This window comes from Urocampus carinirostris, chromosome 6, assembly GCF_059441175.1.
Source record: "Urocampus carinirostris isolate Australia breed hairy pipefish chromosome 6, RoL_Ucar_1.0, whole genome shotgun sequence".
Lineage (NCBI taxonomy): Eukaryota > Metazoa > Chordata > Actinopteri > Syngnathiformes > Syngnathidae > Urocampus > Urocampus carinirostris.
In genome coordinates, this window is record NC_142354.1 from 13,801,633 (window position 1) to 13,811,531 (window position 9,899).

At 40.9% G+C, this 9,899-nt stretch overlaps 1 pseudogene; it reads left to right on the forward strand.

The window, feature by feature from the left end:
- The first annotated feature begins 8,843 nt into the window (after nucleotides 1-8,843).
- LOC148363875 (U2 spliceosomal RNA) lies at nucleotides 8,844-8,970 on the forward strand (annotated as a pseudogene).
- The last annotated feature ends 929 nt before the right edge of the window (nucleotides 8,971-9,899 follow it).

Here is a 9,899-nt window from a genome sequence, read left to right on the forward strand (position 1 = left end):
ACCCAAAGTGCTAAAGTGCCAGATAGGTTGAGGTTACAATATCGCTTCATTCACACTGATCCCGTGCCACCAAAAGTGTGTGTTTGTGTGTGTGTTTTTGTGTGCGTCCGGGCCAAATTCATTTTACTTTATTTTGAAAATCTGGGGATAACTACTAACATCGGTCGAAACAAAGCAATCGCAGAGAAAGTTTACACGCTTTTTTCTCAGGATTTGTTTAATCCAGAACATCAAAGACAACAGACACTTGATTTGTGCATGCGGTAGGAGGGGACTTGCGCTCTTATGCTCTCTCACCCGCCTTGCTTTCAAGTGTAACTACTTTTAATGTCCTGAAAGCACTTTGAGAATGATCTGGACAATGGTGGACACAGACTAATGACTGAGATAAGAAAGGCCTTGGTCACGTGTTTTCGGTTACATGCAAAAAAATCAAGGGCGAGTTGTAACATAAACGCTATATTCAATCCAGGACAATAAAGACTACATGAAAAAAAGCTCGATTTACGCCTGTTACGTCAATTCCAAATACATCTGTTTTCTAAACTAGTATCAAACAATAAATGGTTATATGTCTGCCCCCAATAAGCAGGTTGGCGCCTTGCATGGCTGCACAGTCAGTATTGGTGTGTGAGTGTGTAAGTTTGAAGCACATTGTAAGGTGCTCTGGGAGGTCTTCATTGACTTGAAAAATACTATATATAAGCAGAACATTTGAAAAGACATTGAACACACGTTCCAAACGATGTCTCTTTGAGTTTAGAAAGGCTTTCAGAATTACATTCTGTCATGTCAAACATGTGAAGTGAATACTGTGTTTTAAGTCAATCACATAGATATGTTATCTGACTGATACTGGTGGAATGTGAAGTTGGGGAGGGAGGCGTTAGCTTGCATTTGCGCATCAAATGTTGCCTTGACAACTCCACCACAGGAGGAGACCGAAACAGGGACCTGGTACACGTCTCACCTTGCATGGGCAGTCTGAATTTGGCCAGGGAGAAGCCCAGTCTGAGTTTGGCCAGAAAGAGGGCATATCCTAACAAGAAGAACTGGATCAAAATCCTGGCTGGTCCTGACCAAGTCTAAGCTCAACAAGCAGCCAGAGAACCTTGCCAAGTCAGAAGCCAAGCTTGATCAAGCTCGCGGCCAAACCAATGGGACAAAGCCAGTGACCTCAGAAAAGCCTCAAGCCACCAACAGTCAACATTGAATCCAGTGGTCATCGTCCCAACCGGCTCTCCACCATGATTCCTCATCGCTCTACAGCCGAGGACATAAAGACTGGGCCGCCATCTTTATCGACGCAGATCTTTACAGAACATCTCATGGTTGCTAGGTATTGGTATTGGTGTGACGTTAAAGGGGGAACTCTATCAAAATACAAAAATTTAATAATCAAGCCAAGGTTGTTGTCTATCCAAATGGTGCCAGTTTAAGTTCGCAACTTCTAGTTGTCTTTATTTTATTTTATTATTAGTGTCTTGTGTTATATACAAGCTTCTTCAGTAAATTAGTAGTAAAAGAAAAGTCCATTAATCCAAGAGTGTGTGTGTGTCTTCATTAAAGTACTTGAACTTTGGGGGCGGCAGTAGCTCAAGAGGTAGAGCGATCATTTTAGGATTAAGGGATCCCAGTTGGAATCCCGGCTTGTCCGTGTTACATCTCGAAGTGTCCTTGGGTAAGACATTGAACCCCCAATTACCCCCAATAAGCAGATTAGCGCCTTACATGGCTGCACAGATCACGGCCGCTATTGGGAAATGTGAAGCACAATTTAAAGCGCTTTGAGAAGTCATTGACTTGAAAAGCGCTATATAAATGCAGATCATTCCATTTCATTTCATTTCAACTTTCAAAAACGGTAAAAAGAATTCACCTAAAGTGTGTGTAGCCACACTTCAGAATAACTAAACAAGGTTTTTCATCCGTCTTCCTGGCATAATGATTTAAAAAGAGAACTACCAGGAAAAGTATGTGTGTGTCTGTGTCTGAACATTACTGGCGGAATACAGAGATGAAGATAATGGGGTATGAGTGATACGAGAGATTGGAAATACTGCGTTTACAACTATGGTTAACTTAATTGTTATTGTTGCTATTGTTATATCATAAATGTTATTATCAATATTATTGCTATTGTTGTTATTATCATTGGTGTCACAGTGATGTTTGGCGACTAATGGCATTATGACGTTGAGGGATGGGTACTACGATGATTAGTGTATAAAATATGTAACTATTGTTATTATTATAATTATTGATATCTGACCTATGTAATGTGTGTATCCTTGTGATTGTATTGTATTTAGACACAAAATAGGAGCTATCTATAGAAAGTAATTAATAGGGAAGCTGAAGGGGTAGGTAAAATAAGCGTCTGCTTCTTACTACCCCTTTTCGAACATGCTATGTAACATTATTTTGTTGTTGAGTCATTGTTTTAGTCCTGTTTTTATTTTAATGTTCGAAATAAAGTTTTCATCCATTCATTCATAAAAACGTATGTGGTGCTCCCAAAAGGTGAGACTAGTTTTGAAAAGAATAAACTCGTCTCTTTAATTCAATTGATCAATTAATTGTTTGTTAGAATAATATTCGCTACAAAACGATGACTTTTTAGGGGGTACATTTGGACCACTGTAAGTAAGGTAGACACAAAAACGACTATTTAAGGACTAGATCTGATCCAGGGTGGATGGACTACAACTGAATTTTAGTTGTTGATTTTTTTTTTTCGTATACTGTTTGAATCAGACCAGACTAGATCCACCTTCAAATCAAGGTCCAAAAATTGCCTTTATTTGGAGAAAATGTGAAAGTTCAACGTCTTTTTGAAAAAGAGGACTATCGGGGGGATAAAATAGGGCTCATTTACATGAAGGGAATACATCTTTTTTGGCCTAAATTCGGTCAGCGTTAAATTGACTAAACAAAACCCAATTTTGAAGGTCTATTTTTGGACTCAATCGTGTTAAAAAACGGACCAGAGTTGATCTACCTACTGTACAAAAGACGTCTTGATGTGGTCTAAAAGTGAAAGTTAGAATAAAAAAAGTTTTTCAACTTATGAAGTACATCAAAGCAGTTTCAGGAGATTACTTGTAAAACCCTAAACATACCATATGCAAGTGTGGCTTTGCTGGTACTTTTGTTTTTGGGGAAGAACGAAGGTGAGTATAGTGTACCATATCTGCTTTAAACTGCACACTCCTTTTATTTGAGAGGTGAAATAGTTTTCTTGATTTGGGTCGCAGCTTGTCATTCGGGTGGAAAGTTAGACCAATTCAGAACCCGTGGACTAAACACAACCAGAGTTGGGTAGAGTAGCCAAAAAAGTACTGTTACTTGTCAAGTCATTTTTATTTGTATTGCCCTTAATCACAAGAGGTGTCAAAGGGCAGACCAAAGGCTATTACAGACTCTTACACCATCCCCTGATCTAAAACCTACATGAGGTGAAGGAAACACTCAAAACCTCAGCATGAGGAAAATGAAGAAACATTGAAAAGGGATTGCACATGAGGTAATTACCCTTCCAGGATGACCATGCTGCAATATATGTTGCAATACACAGACTTGAAACATGGGTCATTCATAAACTTTAGAATATGTATGTTTTAAACATAGATTTGAACAGTTGAAATTAAATGAAATGTTCTGTATTTATATAGCGCTTTTCAAGTCAAGACTTCCCAAAGCGCTTTACATTGTGCTTCACACTTACCCTGCACACACTCACTCACCAATAGGGAGTCAGCCATGCAAGGCACCTACCTGCTTATTGGGGGAAATTAGGCGTTCGGTGTCTTACCCAAGGACACTTCGACATGTAGCACGGAGGAGCCGGGATCGAACTGCGATCTCTTGATCCCAAGACGAGCGCTTTACCGCCTGAGCTACTGCCGCCCATGTACATTTTGTTCCGGTATTGTCTTTATAGTTTACATTTTCAAAAGATGATTTTTACCTCCTGAGCCACTCAGGTCCACTGAGATTGCAGACCGGGTCTAGATTTTTGTAGCAACGTCTTTTTATCGATTTTTTTTCAAACAACCATTCAATCAGATTATCAAAATCAAATTATATTAAATTTAAAAATATATTCAAAAAATTAAGGTAAATTCAAGTACTTCTATAAACAATACAATTTTAATTATGTGAATCAAATAATTACATCAAACACAAGTCGCATGTTTACAGCCCAAGTACTTTGTGTTAGCAGACTCTACAAGCAAAACAACAAGCTAACCTCAGGGACAGCACCCCACATTTTTGAAAAATCGGATAGGACCAAAAAAAAATACATTTGTCAGATGCCACAAATATTAAAAGGCTTATATAAGCCTAATAATAAACACACATGTTGTATTTATCAATATTAGCCTATTGTTGGATGCTGCACATCCTGTGGAGAATGACGTGACTACTCTGTTTCATTAGACCGCCTCGAGTTTATCAATGAATGATGAAATGTTTAATTCTTTTGATAAATCTAAAGAAATGCAATTAAGAAATCCAAATTTTGATGTCATTTGATTTCAAGGTTTGGAAAAACGAACCACAACTTTGCATAATGTGCTCCTTAACTGGCCAACAAAGAGTCCAATAAAATGTAGCGTGAATTTATAGAAATAAAAAGGAAACTTTTTGAAGAAGTAAAGTAAATGATATCACCTGTCAAGTCAAATAGAGTCATGTTTATTTGTATAGCCCTTAATCGCAAAGAGTCTCAAAGGGCTGCACAGATCAAGGACTATTGCAAACTACTATTACAGACTAGTATGACACCATTCACTCATCCAAATTAGGGCAAATAATACACATATTGAACATAAAATTCAGGTTATTCATATGCTATAGAGTAGAAGTGTATTTTAAGCTTAGATTTAATAATTTCCACTGAGGTTGCAGATCGAATCGCAGGGGGAAGAGCATTCCACAGCACCGGGGCCCGAATGGAGAACGCTCTCAAACCTGCAGATCACTTCTTGGCTCCTGGGATCACTAGTAGACCAGCATTTTCAGAGCGAAGGCTCCGGACCAGAACAAAGGGTAAAATTAAATTTGAAAAATATGAGGGAGCAAGTCCATGCATGATTTTGTATACTACCAACAGAACCTTAAAATCACATCTTAAGCTAATAGGGAGCCTATGCAGGTTAGCTAAAATCGGGGTAATTTGATCAAACTTTCTTGTCTTAGTTAAAAGCCTCGCTGCAGCATTTTGTACCAGCTGGAGGCTTTTGAATTTGGACTTCAGGACAAACGGAGAGTAGTGAATTACAGTCATCGAGACGGGAAGTAACAAAGGCATGAATTATAATCTCCACATCTGACTGAGACATCATAGGACAATACAGTTTAAGTTTGATTTCTGTAGAGTTTTTGTTCACTTTTTAACTTTGGACCCTATGGCCGATCACACAGCCGCAAGTTTTCTTTTAAACAGCCACCTGCTTAGTATGTGACGCTGCCCCTTTAAAAGGGGCAGAGCTTGGGCCTCATAGTGGCTCACATTTCGGGGACCACGGAGAGAAAAACACAAGTGAAGGACTAGGAGGGGATTCAAGTTACTTAGTAACCGGTTAAGTGTAGCCTAATATTGCGGAGTAAGAGCACTGTTTCTTCTTCACAAATTAACTCAAGTAAAAGAAAAAGTATAGTGATTTAAAAAAAAACAGACATAAGAAATGTCTTAAAACTTACTCAAGTCAATGTAACAGAGTAAGTGTAACTCCTACTATCCACCCTGAACACAACAACATTTTAGACCTCTATTTGTGGACTAAATCATGTCTAAAATGGACCGGACTAGATCAACCCCAAAATCCAACATTCAAAAGATGTTCAGTACAGGTTTTTATTTTCTATTTTTTCCTACTTAGATTTTTCTAAGTGTAACTATGTTGACATGCAAACGAGGCGCATACAAGCACAGTCGCCAACTGTGTCCAACCGCTTCTTGTCCTTTCATAATGTCTCCAAGAATCGCCCCCCCAAAAAAGAGGCAGAAATCATTCCCTCAAAAGGCCGTTGATTGGGGTGCCGGGGTCTATAATTTGCAATTAACGAGCGGGCTCAGGAATTTGATTTGGGTCAAGGTCCTCATTTGCATATCCCTTCCTGACTAGAAACCAGACTCCAGGGGTGTTCTGTCTTGATGACGCCGTCTCCTTGTCTGATTTATGTTAGGTGGTCACGCCGGTGGGGACCGCGTGGGGCCCGTGGGGGCCCGTGCCACCTCGCCACACTCCTGGTGGCTCGTGGCTCACTTTCGTTTAATGAATTCTTAGCGCAAGAGGCGCTTTTCTATCGGTTCACCTCAATTGCTTCTTAATGTCTGAACCATAAGGTCAGAGAAATGGCAAACTGGGCTCCCGGCGGTGGTAGGGTAGCAGTATTGTCTCGGGGTCGTTGGCCCCTTGAGGATTTACGGCATTCCTGCACCTTTTCATACATAGTAATATACACGCCTATTCATATACAGTCTTTCAAATCAAGTGAATCAATCAGGTTGGGCGGGTTCGGGTCGGGTAAGATTTTTTTAGCCCCAATCATGACTCTAGTGCGCCTTATAGCCTGGAAAATACGGTAACACATTTTTAAACAGCTTTCACTCACGAGATTCCTTATGAATTGTTTCAGCCCGCAAGATCAAATGCCACTTTTTTTTCCTGCAGTTACGCAGCAACCTCGAGAAAGATAAAGGATCAAGGGAGGTAACGAATACCGCAGATACCTTTTTGTGTTTGCGCCTCTCGAGCCATCCCTCACCTGGCCCAACCGTGGCCTGAACTGCGGTTGAACCGAGTCCCGTGGGATTTTCGCTTGGCCGGATCGTTAGCCGACTGACCCGACCCGGGAGAGAAAGGGAGATGAGAGTCGGTCGGGTGAAATGCACGGGAACGAAAAAGGGAGCGTCCGACGGACGCCGGGTCATCTTGAAGTAACATGACAGAAATCTGAGAACGACTCAGGCAGAAAAAAATTAAGTAACTCAACTTTTGAATTCTAAATCATAAATTTGGAGTTGTCTAGAACCCAAAAGTAAGGGTACAAATCCTTTGCTGTCTTTTTTAAATTCCTGCAATATGAGAATGTTTACCAGGTAAATGCAATAATGCAAAAAAAATAAAAATGTATAGATAAAAACCCCTCCTTACCACTGGAGTGGTGGTGTCATACTCAGGTCATCTACTAGAGGCCTGGGAGTTTTAGGGTCCTGCACAATATCTTAGCTGTTACTAGGACTGCACTCTTCTGGACCGAAGTTTCAGAAGTTCTTCCTAGGATCTGTTGGAGCCCGTCTTCCGGTTTATAGTTTACTTGCCTGAGTGCCCTCACCACCAAGTGGATCACGCTGGCCTTGACCATCCACTCTAACTATTCCAGGTGCTCTATTAACCCTTGCCAGTTTCTCGTGTTTCTTATCTTTATCTTGGTGTTAGCTGGGATAGCCACATCGATAATCACCACCCTCTATGGCTCTTTGTTCACCACCACTATGTCTGATTGGTTATCCCAGGGCTCCTTTTCAGTCTGGAAGCTGAAGTCCCACAGGATCTTGGTCCTGTTGTTCTCAGCAACCATCTGTGGTATGGCCTACTGGGATTTAGGTACTTCTAAGCCATACTTGTTGCAGATGTTCCTTTACACTATTCCAGCTACCTGGTTGAGCATCTCTATGGATGCTGGTCCAGCTAGCATCCTACTCCCTGCCACAATGTGCTGGACTGTTTAAGGGGCATCTTTGCACAGTCTGCATCTTGGGTTTGATCTACTCTGGTAGATCCTGGCCTCTATGGCTCGTGTGCTTATGGCCTGTTCTTATGCTGCCATGATAAGAGTTTCTGTGCTGTCTGGCAGTCCTGAATTTTCCTGCCACTGGTAGGATTTTTTTAAAAACAGGCACCTCCTCTGACAGTGGAATATTCCATTTGGGGACCTCGAGCATGTGTCCTCTTCCTCCTCTTCAATTTCACAATGTTTAAGTATTATTTGTTCTATTTTACTAAATCCAAAATTAAAACGATGGCAAAATAAATACAATACTTATCCTCTATCAACTTTGAACTTTGCAGAACACACAGGAAATTACATATCAATCAGGATTAAAATAGTACAAAATAAACGACAATGACTGTGGAAAATAATACAAATTTATATAGTCTTAAAACGCTGTTCTAAAAAAACAAGGTTTTTCTTTCCTTCCTTTCCCTGTCATTTTTTATTATTTTTTTCACATTTCCTTTCTTAGTACCTTGCTCCACCCTTCCCCTCGTCCACCCCCCAATTTATTGGCAGAGTGCACTGAGAGCACAGCCTTCTTCTGTCAGGCCTCCACACCCCTTCTTCTGCTTCACAGGTAATTAAATGGATTTCCTGTCTGGTAGTCGGTGAGAGAACATGACCCTGCACTCTGCCGGAGCGTGTCCGAAGGCACTCGGGGGCCGCCATCTGCATCTCGCTGTCCGGGCAGAGCGCTGGCCCTAAACAAACACACTCGCCCCCTGGGGACCGGACCACTGCACGCTCCGCGCTTTTACACAAGCCACGGATACGGGGAGCCTTAATACACTATTGGGAAGGACAGCGTCTTACCTAGTAAACTTAAAATATAGTAAGGGAAGGCAGGTAAGGACAGTTATGGTCTTCTACTTAATGTGTGAAAGGCCTAATTAACGCTACAACGACCTCCAGGGGTGAATTATTACACACTGTCACTTTAAGAATTTGTGATGGTGACCGCAAACTTAAAAGATGAACCTCAACCTAACGGCACACGACACTTGATCAAATAAGCAAAGAAAACACAATTGTGATGTTTTCAAATTCAGGGAATCCCTAATCCATGGGCATCAGCTTGGCCTTTTGATTTTTGCATTCCGGAGATGGAATAAGAGCTTGCTCTGTCCACTCCACGCATCGGCCCGGTATTGCAGTACCTCCGGGAACGGTGCATTCGCAATGATCGCAACAAGGCTTTAGGGCTAGGACCTTAGCTTAGCCTTTTGGCTGAGAGTAAGTGTCCCGGCTTCTAGGCTTTGTAGCGTATAATGAACTGACCGATAACGGATAATGGATAATGAATAACGAAGATAGATCAATAACCCTTAAAAACCCCATCGCTATTTTCTCAAAGCCCATAATCAAGATTAAAGGAATAATCCAATTCCTACCGAAACCTTGATGCAGAGCTCTCTGATGAATCAGATCCTTGATGTGGATTATTCGTCCGGGTAGCTCGCTACTCAAAAATGCAGATAATGGAAGTTATTGTTTATCAAATATTTAATCTAACACTACAATGACCTCTAATGATGAATTATTACAAATTGCAACTCTAAGATTTTAGGATGGTGACTAAAACGTGGAACTTGAAACTCAACCTAACGTGACACGACACTTGAACCTTGAAAGTCCTCAAGTACTTTTGGAATCAACCTATATCTGAAAGTTGATCAAATAAGCGAAGAAAACGCAATCGTGAAGTTTTCCAATCCAAGAAATCCCCAATCCATGGGTATCGCTTGTTTCTCAAAGTTTATAAATCCACAATCAAGATCAAAGAAATAATCCAATTCCTACCGAAACCTTGATGCTCTATAATGAATTTTTGGTCTGGTGTAGCTGGCTACGTAGAAGCAGATAATGGCAGTTATTGTTTTTATCTAATATTTACCGTATTTTCCGTACTATGGGGCGCAACGGGTTATAGAGCGCACCCCCAAAAAAATAGTTTTTGGTCCTATATATTCCATAGATAAGGCGCCCCGGATAATAAGGCGCTACAATGGGAACGTCGACAAAACAGTCAGATGATTCAGTCAAGCTGATTACCCCCTTAACATTCCCAAAGCTTGCAAAGAAGCAAATACGTGCCGTAGACACGTGCG